This window comes from Monodelphis domestica, chromosome 1 (assembly GCF_027887165.1).
Source record: "Monodelphis domestica isolate mMonDom1 chromosome 1, mMonDom1.pri, whole genome shotgun sequence".
NCBI lineage: Eukaryota > Metazoa > Chordata > Mammalia > Didelphimorphia > Didelphidae > Monodelphis > Monodelphis domestica.
The window spans coordinates 68,788,416-68,801,101 of NC_077227.1; the positions used below are offsets into that span (position 1 = coordinate 68,788,416).

Here is a 12,686-nt window from a genome sequence, read left to right on the forward strand (position 1 = left end):
CACAAGAGTGATATTGGCTAGACAATGGGGGTTAAGTGACTTGCCCAGGGTCACATAGCTAGAAAGTGTCTGGAACATATTTGAATTCAGAACTTTCTCTAGGCTGGCTCCCAACCTAATGAGGCACCCATCAGCCACCTCAAATGCTTTCTTTACAATAACCCTCAAAAGCTGGTAACACAAAAATAATTACCACAATTTCACACATAAGAGGGATAACTGGTTGCAAACCAACTGATTTCAACTTCCCAGGATATATTAACAGATATGTTAACACAATTATATTTCACTAACACATTAACACTTCACCATGTCTGTTTATTATTTATTTTTGGCCCTACCTTGTAAGAGTCCCCTTAATGATGCATATTATTATACTAATATTGATGCTGATACTCACACTCATGTGTTTATGTACTTAATGATTACTCATAATTCTTGTCATTGGTCAGAAAGCATATCACATTTTTGTGGGAACTCACTTCTAAAATTACTGCTCATCCTCCACCATCGTAATGTATTTTAATAGTCAAACAGTAGGTATAAGTAGCTCAAACCAAAAGCATTGATAATCTAGAAAGAAGAGGAACTACAAATCTCCCCTATTAACCTGGGACATGCTCTTCCACATATACATGGAATCTATAGTATTTGGATACAAATATGGGACACGATTGTACAATAGTAATTCACAATTCCCAGAAAATGAGATGTTGGGAACCTTTTTCTCATTTTAAAATTCTCATGAAATTCCATGCCAGACACTGTGAAGTTTACTTTGTGGAACAGTTTTCTACAGCTCAATGTTCAGTTGCTACAACTGGCTCTTTCTTTGGTTAATAAATGGTTCTCTTCTTTGGTTCCAGATTTTGAAGCTGCTTGACAGTGCTTCCTTTTTGTCCCTTGTCTATCTGGAAAATGTAATTCTTTGCTTTCTATTGGATGTCTTCATGGTGGTTGAATATCTCTACTTCAAGGTACCATTGCTTAATGTGTCTGGAGAAATTGTCTCATAAGGGCAGATTCATCCTCCATTGTGTATTTTTAATTATACTTACTTGAACTTCCAATTTGAAAACTGCAATGGACTAAGTATCCTTTGATATTAAAATTTATTTGGTTTTTAAAAATAGGGACACTAATATACAATACTGGTAGAACTGTGAACTGATCCAGTCTTTTCAGTGAGCCATATGGAGAACTGTGTATACCTTTTTGACCTAGAAATACCACTATTAAGTTTTCTCCTAAGGTTATCAAAGGAAAAAGGAAAACAAACTACATGTTCTAAAATACTTATAGCAGTTATTTCTGTGGTGACAAAAAACTGAAAACCAAGGACATGCCCATCAATTGGAGAATGACTGAAAAAGTTGTAGCATTTGATCGTAATGGAATACTATTTGCCATAAGAGATGACAAACAAGATAACCACAAACAAAAACCTGAAAAGACTTATATGAAGTGAAGCAAAGTAGAGTAAGCAGAACCAGGAGAACATTGTACACAATAACAAAAGTAATGTAAGATGATCAATTGTGAATAACAATTATTATCAACAAGGCAAGGATATGAGCTAACTCCAAGGGCCTCATGATTCAAAAGTATCACAGAATCACATCATCACAGAAGGAGCAGATGGAGACCAAATGTGGAAGGAAACAAAGCATTTGTCAATTGATTTCCTCCATTAATTTTTCTCTAGAGTAAGAAACATGAGGAACAGATAAATATGTATTATATGATAATATATTAAAGGCTAGATAGGAACCTGTCTTCTTGGGGATAGGGGGGAAGGTGGAAGTGAGAGAAATCTTTTAAAAGGTTATTAATTTCTTCTTAAATAAAATGGTTTTTCAAAGTAAAGTTGATAGCAATCATAACCAAAAAAGAAAGAAAGAAAAGAATAGATGAATCATTTAAAAATACAAATAAGGGAGCAAAGGAAAATGCAGAATGAAATTCAGACAAGTGAAGCACTGTTGGAACTATCATGTTAAATTTGAAATATATCTTTTTAAAATATGTATTTAATGATTCCTCATTTCATATGTGGTCCTTTTTCTGTTTTTTTCAAGTGTGTAAATGAACATGAGATCAAAAGAAATTTTTTTTCAAAAAGCTATATAGATTTGTTGTCCATCATTATCTCTCTCTTCTCTGCATTAATAATTCTCATTGAGGATTCCTATACTTCTTCACTTCTCCTTGAATGTCAAGTGGCAATCATTTATAAACCACTATATCCCAGGAACTATGAAAAATTATGAATATAGAATAGAAGGGAAAACTAGCACTGTCCTCAAGGAGCTTACATTTTATGTAGAAACAATTGAGCTTAGCACCATTTATCAATATTTAGTTTAAACCTAAAGATACCAAATGACCTAAATCATATTGAAATGAATACAACAATAGATTACTTAGAACCTGTTTCATGATATTTTGAGTTAATGTCTCCTTCCAGGGGATTATATCCCTATTCCTTAATCCTAAATAAGGAAGTCTTTAGGATTGCTTGCCCAGAGTTTATGGCCTTTGTGACAGTTGCAAAAAAAGTTATATGTCTCTGCCAGAATTATCAAAACCTTACTTTGGCACCTATATGGAATTAATATTCTAAAATGCCAGTTTCTTTGCAACTAACTTTAATTCTCAAGTTCCCACAAATAACCAAGGAGGAATTTTTAAAAGTTTAAACTTTCCTTTTTTCTAATTTTGCTGATTTTGTCATTTTGGAAATGTATATGTAAGACATAAAATCTATATGAGATTTCTTACCATCTCAAGGGGAATGGGGATTGCAGGGAAAGTAGAAAATGTAAGACTCAATGTTCTTTGAAAAATATTAGAAAGTGTTTTTATGTGTAATTGGGAAAAGTAAGTTAAATTTAAAAATGAAATTTGTATGTAAGAGATAAAGCAAGCTCACCAACCTGAGCACACAAACAATTGTGCCCTATTCCCTTCTCTTTTTCTTACTACTCCTTATTCCGTACTGCTATGTGCATGGTACCATTGCTGAGGAAATTTTCTTTCTCTAATTAATTTCTGCTTTGCAAAAGGGAATATGAAATATACAAAATACCATGATGAACTTTGGGGGAGAAAACAATATCTCTAGATATTTGTGTACACAATATGATTTATACAAATGACATTTTGTATGTAAATATAGAGGCTGCTATTTCATTTCCTGCCAGAAGATATTTTCTATTAAACACAATGAAATTCCACTTAATGAAAAAATGTCATGTTTTCATGTGCTCAAAGGTAATAAGATCAACATCAGAAAGTAAATGAACTTTTTATTTTTTGGCAAACAATTAGCTGCATTGATCTCCACCTCTTCAACAAGATATTCAAAGTCTCTGGTTTTCAAACATATTTGGGAGATGCAACTCTCTGGAGGTATGGTAAGGGAAAGCAGTTTTGTTGTTGTTGTTTTGTTTTCTTTACCTAGTTTTGTTCATTTCTTTTCTTTTTATCAATGGGAGATACAGTCCTTCTTTACTTCATTGATTTTTTGAAACCCTGGAGGCTTCTGCTGCTAATGAGGAATAGGCTGGCCAATACTTCTATTATTGTTCTACGGTTGATAAAGAAGCTTTCTCTCACCTGGTGTGCATTCAGTTTCTGCAACATCAATTCTGTCTCCAGGGATTTCAGCCATCTTCCCACTTTAATAGGTTTGTTTCTGTTTTTGTTGTTGTTTTTTAATAGGTATTAAAACGTCCTGCTGTTTATGTCATCTCTTGCAGTGGTGCATGTCTTGCAATCCCTCAGGGTCACATCTAATCAGCATCAACAGTGAGCCAGGCTTTGTGGGACAGGTCATCAGGTTCAATTCACAGAAGTATTTTGTGTTCCCTTTGATAACCAGCATGAGAGAAACTGGAGTGTGACTTGTATAAGCTCCATTCTCTTCTGAACAGGTCTTTAGGCTAGCACCAACAACGGGAATGGACTATGGCATGAGACAATCCATTTGGCTACTTTTGTTCCTTGATCTATAAGCTCTATAATTCTATAATTGATCTATAATTCTATAATTGTTCCTTGATCTATAAGCTGTTAAGCTGATAGTGGTCCCTGTTGTTGATGAGAGAAAAGAGAAAGAATAATTATTTATATAGTGCCTACTAATAAGTCAGGCAATGTGCTAAATATTTTGCAAATGTTATCTTATTTGATCCTCACAACAGCTCTGGGAAGTTGGTGCTACCATGATTCTCCCGTGTTATGGCAGAGGAAGTTGAAAAAACAGAAACTAAATGATTTGTCCAGGGTTATACAGCTAGTAAGTCAGGTTATATTTGAACTCAAGTTTTCCTGGCTCCAAGGCTATCTCTTTATCTACCATACTACCTGGCTTACACAGGTGTCTATGGAATTGCTAGACTAACTCCCCGAACAAAACACCATTTCTGCTATAATGACCTTGATTCCAACCCAGAAGATAAATTATGGAAATGATATCATATAAGGTCATATCAACAAAGAATTTGAAATCTTTATCTTGGTCCTAGAGAGCTTAGAACTAGGAACAATGGGTGGGAGTTAAAGACAGGCAGATTTTCGGGAAGTTTGGTGTGAGGAAGAATGCCTAATAAAGAAGATGTATTAAATTAGAACTGAAATCTATTTGAATTAGATCCTGAAGAGGAATAAGCTTCCTTGCTAATGGAGATGCTCCACAACATTAAAGGTCTTCAAGTGCATGTTGGATGACTATTTGTTCAAAATGTCTAAAAGATAATTCATATTTTTAATAGATGTTAGCTTAGATGACTTCTAAGGTCCCTTTCAACTCTCTTTAAATGATTGTAATTCCTATATCAGATACAAAGAGCCCAGGTTCAATCTGAAAGATTTTCTTGCTTTCTTGGCTCAAGCTCCCACATCAGAAACCTGAAGAAAGAAATGTTCTCCACGCACTATAGTAACACTTATTGCAGAATTGCAACCAGTCATAACATTCTGGAGAAAAGATTCATTACAATGCTAAGGTCTTTATGGCTATGAGAGCTGAAAACCTTTCTCTTCTTAACTTGCAGGTAAAATTGGAGTAGATTTGCCCATTCTTCTTACAACTCAGCCCCTATCCCACTTAAACAACTCCCCTCATCAAAACTATATAGTATTTCAAAGGAGATCATTACCAAGCCATAACTTCTTACTGCCATTTAATCATATTAAAATTTTAGAAAAAAATGCATCAGAATGCCAATTATTCCAACCCTTGGAACTGTCTTCATTCCAAACCCAACCCCATACCTCATTCATTTGTGGCAAACAATCCCCAAACCAAAAGTTCAGTTGATCTTCCTAGAAACTACTGATTTAAGGAAGAATTCATTCTGGGATTTTCCATCTTAAAGTAAAACCTTCCAAAGGGTCAGTATCCAGTCAGTAGAAAGGAATTTAGAGCTAATATTTTGTCTCTTTCTTTTGAGAAGGCTCTATAAGAGTGGTCTGAATGCTAATTATCTCCTCTTGGGCTCAGCTGTTCTCTCTTGCACTCATATAGTTATACCTCTGGACCCTTTCACAAATTATTAGGGGAGGAAGTTTCTTTCTGAAGAGCATAAATGTCCCAACTCTGTCAATCACAGAATCATTGATTTTCAGAGTTGTCACGGCATTCAGAGATCATTTAGTCCAAACCACACCAGAAAAGAATCCCTACAAGGAATCCCTGGCTGAGTAGAAGAAAAAGAATTCCTCACAACTTCCAATGGCTGTATCATTTCCTTAAGTCCCCCATTTTATGTTTATATCTGTTGCTATTTAAAAAAAAACACCTCTATTTGGCATGACCCTTACCTTTGAAGTTTTGGGGGTAAAGCCTCACAGATTCATGCTCTGATCATGTCATTTAATGAACAGTTTAAAGTTCTAGGAAGAATATATGTTCTTAGAGTCACTTACATTGTTCATTATGAAGGTTCACCTGAGGGAAGCCCCTCTCCATGAGTCCTGCCCACCTTCTATATCCATTAATCTATCAACAAGCATCTATTAAGGACTAACTATACTCCAGGAACTGTGTTTAGTTGTGGGTATACAAAGACAAAATTAAAGTATTCTCTGACCCCAAAGAGCTCACATTCTATTTGATTAATGTCACAATCAGTTTAAGAGATAGGAATGACAGTATGAACAAATGTAAGTACAAAACAAACAAAAGTATTTTTTTAACTTTTACCTTCATTCTTATAATCAGTACTGTATATTGGTTCCAAGGCAGAAGAGAGGTAAGGGCTAGGCAATGAGGGTTTAGTGATTTACAAGCCTAGGATCTCTTCTCTCTAGACTTGATTCTCAATCCAGAGTCATCTAGTTGCCCACAACACAATGTCTTTTTTTTTTGGGGGGGGGGATTGGTTTAAGTGAGTGACTTGCCCAGCATCACATAGCTAGTAAGTGGCTAAGGCTGAATTTGATCTCAAGTCTTCCTGACTCTAAGCCTAGCACTCTATCTACTGTACCACTTAGCTGCCCCCAAAAGTAATTTTTTAGGCAGAAGGATTACACTATTTGGTTGATTAGGAAATGTTTCATATAGAAGGTATTGCTTAGGCAACATTTTTAAGGGAACAAACATTCCAACATGATAAACATGGAAATATGTGTTGTATGGTGTGTCAAAGGGATCTTATCCCCTCCCCCTCCTGGAGGGCCAGCCCACTTCTTCAACATTCCCCACATATCAGAGTTTGCATCAGTGAGGTCAATAAAAAGAAAGTAGGTGGGGCATACCTGGCCTTCTTGGACCAACACAGGGCTGGAGAGAGAGGTGAGGGAGAGAAAGATTAATAGAGTATTGGGAAAACATGGTCAGAGGACCTAGAGAATGAAGGAGCTTTTAAACTATGCTTATCTACCTTTTATATTAATAAACTTTATATAATTAATAACTGGGTAGATATATTAATTTAATTATTACAATGGTAATATGTACAACCTGTATCATATTAAAATCTTCCTTCTTGGGAAGGAGGAAAGAGTTTGGAGGTAGAGAGAGAACATGGTTTGCAAAATGTCAGTAAACTATTAAAATTGTATCAACATATGATCTGGAAAAAAATAAAAAAAATTAAAATAGGAAATGTAGGAATCTATTCTAAGGGCAACCAGTGCAAAGGCACAGATACAGGCAATGGAGTGTTACATGACAGAAAGACCAATTGGAACCATTATATCATGGTATGCAAGTACCTAGGCTATCCTTCTTTGACAACTCTATGAGCAGTGTTGGTCTAGTAGGAAACACGGTTGGCATGACAATTGCTCTTTCTCTCCCTTCCTTCTCCTTTTTATCTTTCCATGTCTCAAAGCGCCACAGTTCAGCCCCTAAAATCTCTATTTTCAGACATCATATAAGTAATTCTCTGCATTTTGTCCTATATTCTTCCCATGAAATCTCCCAGAGGCAAGATTCATGAAAAATATCTTCAGTATTACTTTCTACCTATTGCATCTGCTACCATTTTGTCCCCTGCAATAGACACATGTTCCTCTTGCTATTCAAATGAAGTAAAAAAGAAAAGTTAAATATCTCAGTAGTTAAGTTTCTTCCTCACAAAGTTTGGAGTTCCTGAAAGATATAAAAGATATACTATAGAGAACTTAGAAGAATTTGAATATGGTATATGCTATATATATATGTATATGTATATTAATATAATGCATGATTGAATGAAATAATGTTTAAAGAACCCCCTTATTCTCAGGAAGACCTGGTTTCAAGTCCTGAAACTAACACTGGCTGTGTGACTCTAGGCAAGTCACTATCAATGCTTTGAGGTATGCTTTAAGCCAAGTCAGATCCATTTGCCAATTCCTTTCTTCATTCCACTTGGCACACATGTGCCAATATGTGATTATAAGGCATTCTTAAAAAATCTCTACTGGTTCCCCATTGACTTTGGAATAAAATAATAAGTCAATCCTGATACTGTCTAGATAAGCCAGACTAATTCCCCTTCCTGTTCTCCAAATTATACATTCCATCTCTCACTATACTAGTGTATAGTCACTCTGCCATACCTATAATACACTCCCTCTTTACTTCAGCATCCTTATCAGCTCAAGGCTCAGCTGAGGTTCCACAACTTGCATGAAGACTTCACTAAATCCTGCTGTTATAAGCACCAACACCTCCTTCCCCAAATATTTATCTGCTCATCTCTAGGTACAATTAGATTTCCTTCTGTTGAATTTAAGCTCATTGAGAACAAGACTGTCTTTTTTGTATGTATGTCACTAGCCCTGACCCAACACTTATACAAAGGATTTGTTATTTTGTAAGCAAGTTCAGTGTGATAATTCCTTCCACAAATGTAGTTCAAATTCACCCATGATTAATTAGATCAGTCATAGAAGGACTGAGGAACACAGGAGTAACTTGTCTAAAGGCATACAGGCCATGTCAAAGGAAGAATTTTAAACCACATCTTCCTAATTCTAAGCCCCAAACTCTACCTACTATGCATATGTTAGTATTCAGTGTTTGTCTGAATTAATAATACATAATACAGACTAGTTCTATTCAACAATAATAATTCTATTCAATAATAATACAGACTAGTTCTATTCAACAAAACACACCATTAATAAGTCTGAATTTCTGTATATAAACATATCTGCATGTAGAGAATTGGCCCAGGGTTCTGTTGACATACATTAATAATATATTTTTGGAAAAAGCACAGACTATATCTGCCACACTTTTCTATATCAGAAAACCTCTAAAGGAAGTAATATGGTTCTTGAAACATGAATTTTGTAGGATAAAAAGATCTGGATTAAATTTTTTTTTCTTTTGCTCTGTACATGGATGTCACTATTTATCCAGGATGACTAACTCATCTACTAGTAGCACAAAATTTAAAATTCAATAGGGTATATGTGTCAAGGAGTTGTTTTATCTGTAGAAACCTGGAACTTAGGTCCATATATTTAGTCTCAAAACTTATCGCTGCCAGTTGACTTTAAGCTCCCAAATTTCAAATTATAAGGAAGCTAATGGACAATACTTCCATTGAATCCCTGGTGAGAAAATCTATAGGCATCAATAGCTGTCATTTTCCTAGTACATAACAAATTTCTCCAATGGCATTCAAGCTAACATCTCTTTTTGAAGATCAGTAGTGGTTATAATGTATGACATTTAACTAGGACCTTGAAGGCTAGATTATGTTCCTCATTCCAGAGAATAAATGGTGCAGAGTAGTCAAGTTCATGTTGGTACTTAGTCCATTCTTTCTGCTTTGTCATCTCTGGACAGGTATAGAATATTGACTACAATCTTCAAGAGGTAGAACAATACAAATAGTATCTCATGTGAGCTTTTGGAAGCATTAGAATATTAAGAGTTTAATGATATTCCCCAATTATTACTGAGTGTTTTCCATTGGTCTATATTTATTCCAAAGAGCCATTCTTATAATGCCAGAGAAACCCGGTCTTTAATTAATCCCCACACCTGCCTTGCCAGAGTAGTGTGACATATGGTCTGCTTTAGTATTTGCAGAGGGATACTAATTTGACTTGATTATTCCAGAAATGGAAGATATATGTTCAAGTGAGTAGTTTTAGTTCAACTCCCCAAAAAGAACAATAGAATTCTTACCTCAGAGAGGCTCTCATTATGCAAATTGGTCATACATATTATGGAGGGATCTCTCTCTGTCTCTCTCTCTGTCTTTCTCTCTCCTCATGGTACCAACTGAAAAAAAAAACTGGAAATATTAATTTATTCCTTTTATGCCACCAAGTTTGATTCCCTACTTAGAAATATACTAATGGGAATGTTATAGGTGATTTTTTTAAGCATGAGGAAGATCACGTTCATTCTACTACCCCATTGAAAGTTTCTAGCATCCAACTTTAGAGTTTCTGGGGAAATATAGGACACTGGATAAAAACTTCAAGAGTGAGGACAATTAGAAATCTTATTTCATGTGAGCTTTTGAAAGCATTACAATAATCAGAATTTAATGGTAATCATCACATAAAGTACCCAACATATTGTTAATATATCTGTGGTCTCATTATGTGTACCTGAACATCAGTTTCTCCATCTGTAAAATGTGGGAGATGAACTAGATTATCATGTAGGTCCTCTTCAGAACTAAATCTGTGATTTAGGAACAATTGTCATCCCACCACTTAATTACTGTTCCACTCCCATTTCCCTTCATTGGCCTTCCTGAAATCACTTTGAATTTATTTTATATCTATTTATTTTAAGATGTGTTATGTCCTTCCAGTAGAATATAAGCTCAATTATGGCAGCAGCTGTTTGGATTATATCTTGGAAATTTTAGTTCCTAACTAGATGACTGGTACATAATTGGAACCTAATAATTGCTGATTCTATTCAATTGAATTGAACGGAACTAATGTTATCTTGAGCAACACAACCAAACTCATCTATCTTTATTCAGTTCTACTCTTCGTTATTCCTTTAGTTATTCACTTGGAATCTATCCAACATGCTGGGGCCACTATTCAATTTTTTTGATACATTGAGTATGCCAGGGGAGCTCATAGACAGACTATCTACCTGCCCTTTTTCATTTTCACCTCATAAGCAGAAAACCTTATTTTGCAATCACACATTTGTCCAGTGGAAGGCTGTACTCTGGCTCTCATTCTTGTTCTCATTAAAATTAGGGAAACTAAATAGAAATCTTAGAATAAGTAACCATTATTCCCAAAGAGGTGTGTAAATCACCAGTCACTGAGTGAATAGAGCATAACAGTTCTTCTATTTGACAATATTTCTCTCAATTAGTCTTGGCTTTGTATACCCAAGCTATTTTCTGACATTTAAAAAGAGAGGGATTGATTGAGACCTCCCTCCCTCTCTCCCTCTCTCTCTCTCTCTCTCTCTCTCTCTCTCTCTCTCTCTCTCTCTCTCTCTCTCTCTCTCTCTCTCTCTCTCTCTCTTCGCTCTTCTCTCTTCTGATACCCTTAGCTCCATAGAATGGCCACAATGGCCCTAATCTCTCAGGATAGGCAGAGGAATTCTCTCTAAATTCCTTTAATTTTTCATTTTTCAGTTCCATCCCTCCAGTGCAATATGACATCTCCAAGGACCTTCTCTTCTCTGTGGTTGCCACTTTCATTACCTTACCCCTCCTTTTTCACCCTCTTTCAATTACCATTCCCACTCTTCTCCATGAATACGTTGTGGGGTATACAGTATAAAGGCATGTCTTGACATGTCTTGTTTTCCCTGGTAATGTAAATGGAAAAGGTGTGTGAGAAAAGGTAAATTACTAATCACTCATCCTGGAATAGAGTTAAGAAATATACCTATGATGTGATTAGTATGGGGAATTCTTGGAAGAGGAAACTCATTCTCCTAGGGAAAATTGGTACCTCCCTTGAAACTTAGCATCTTCGAAATTTAGTTGCCTCAACATGGAGAGATTGAGAGGTTATGTAACTTACCCACTTTTCCACAGACATTTAGCCAGTATTTGGCTGAGATGGAACTTGAATTCATGTCTCCCTGACTCTGAGGTCAGTTCTTTCCCACTATCCAACACTGTTCCTTCTCTCTAATATAATCCTACAAATTGTTTTCCCTCTCAAAACTTAGATAGGGACATTTGGTTTTATGACATAAAATTCATTTATATATATGGGTATCTAGATATCACAATGGGGCTCACAAGCCCTAACAGAGACTCTCCCAGCCACCTTTTTCTTAACCATTCCAGAAACACCTTCTTGTACAGTAATAATCTAGATTTATTCACAGATTCTATTTCAAGGGAAAATTCACTTAGTTCTTAAAAAGCTTTGAGTGTTAGTCTGTATTTACCCTATTTATCCTCACTACCCTCTTATTTCTCTCTCTGTATCTATTTCTCTGTCTCTGTTTCTCTGTTTTTTCTCTCTCTTTCTGTCTTCTCTTTTTATTTGAAATCTCAGAACAAAATAATCCTCAATGCAAAAATATAGTGTGATTTTATTCTGGCACAGAAAAGAGATGTTTTTCTTAGCTATTCCGAGCTGAGATTATTCTCTATCTCTATGCCTCAGTGCATACACACATACACACACACACACACACACACACACACACACACACACACTCACACTGAGCCCATATAATTAGGCTCAGAGAATGTGCACACATTCCCCTGTGGAGTATAGTCAATGCCTTCAATTTTTTAGAAAACAATTTAGCAAACACTCCAAAGGAAATGGAAGCACAATGCACTAAACAACCTTAGCAATAATGGTGACAATGACAAGTGCCAGCCCCTCTATAAAGCATCCCTGGGGCTAGGGGCTCTTTGGTTTCAATTGCATCCAAATCAAAGATTATTTATTAAAAGTACACTGTGTGGGGCAGCCAGGTAGCATAGTGGATAGAGCTCCAAGTCTTGAATCAGAAGGACCTGAGTTCAAATTTGACCTCAGATATTCCCTAGCTGTATAAAACTGGGCAAGTAAATTAATCCTGATTGCCTTTCCCTTGATGCTCTTTTGTCTTAGAATTGATACTAAGACAGAACGTAAAGGTTTATAAGAAAAGGCACATGGTACATTTTTAAAAGCAGCATGGTACATTAATTATAACTGTTCTTGAAGCCAGAAAATCTTGGATTCAAATCTCACTTCTGACATATACTGATTGTATAACCATAGATAAGTCACTG

At 35.6% G+C, this 12,686-nt stretch overlaps 1 long non-coding RNA gene across 1 annotated transcript in view; it reads right to left on the reverse strand.

Moving 5' to 3' along the window:
• Positions 1 to 3,288: 3,288 nt before the first annotated feature.
• LOC103102848 (uncharacterized) overlaps positions 3,289 to 12,686 on the reverse strand; it is a 32,108-nt gene continuing 22,710 nt past the window's right edge. The window contains exons 2-3 of the long non-coding RNA XR_460199.3: positions 9,638 to 9,733; positions 3,289 to 4,092 (exon numbers count right to left, since the gene is read on the reverse strand). This is a non-coding gene — a long non-coding RNA (uncharacterized LOC103102848). The remainder of the gene's footprint in view (positions 4,093 to 9,637; positions 9,734 to 12,686) is intronic.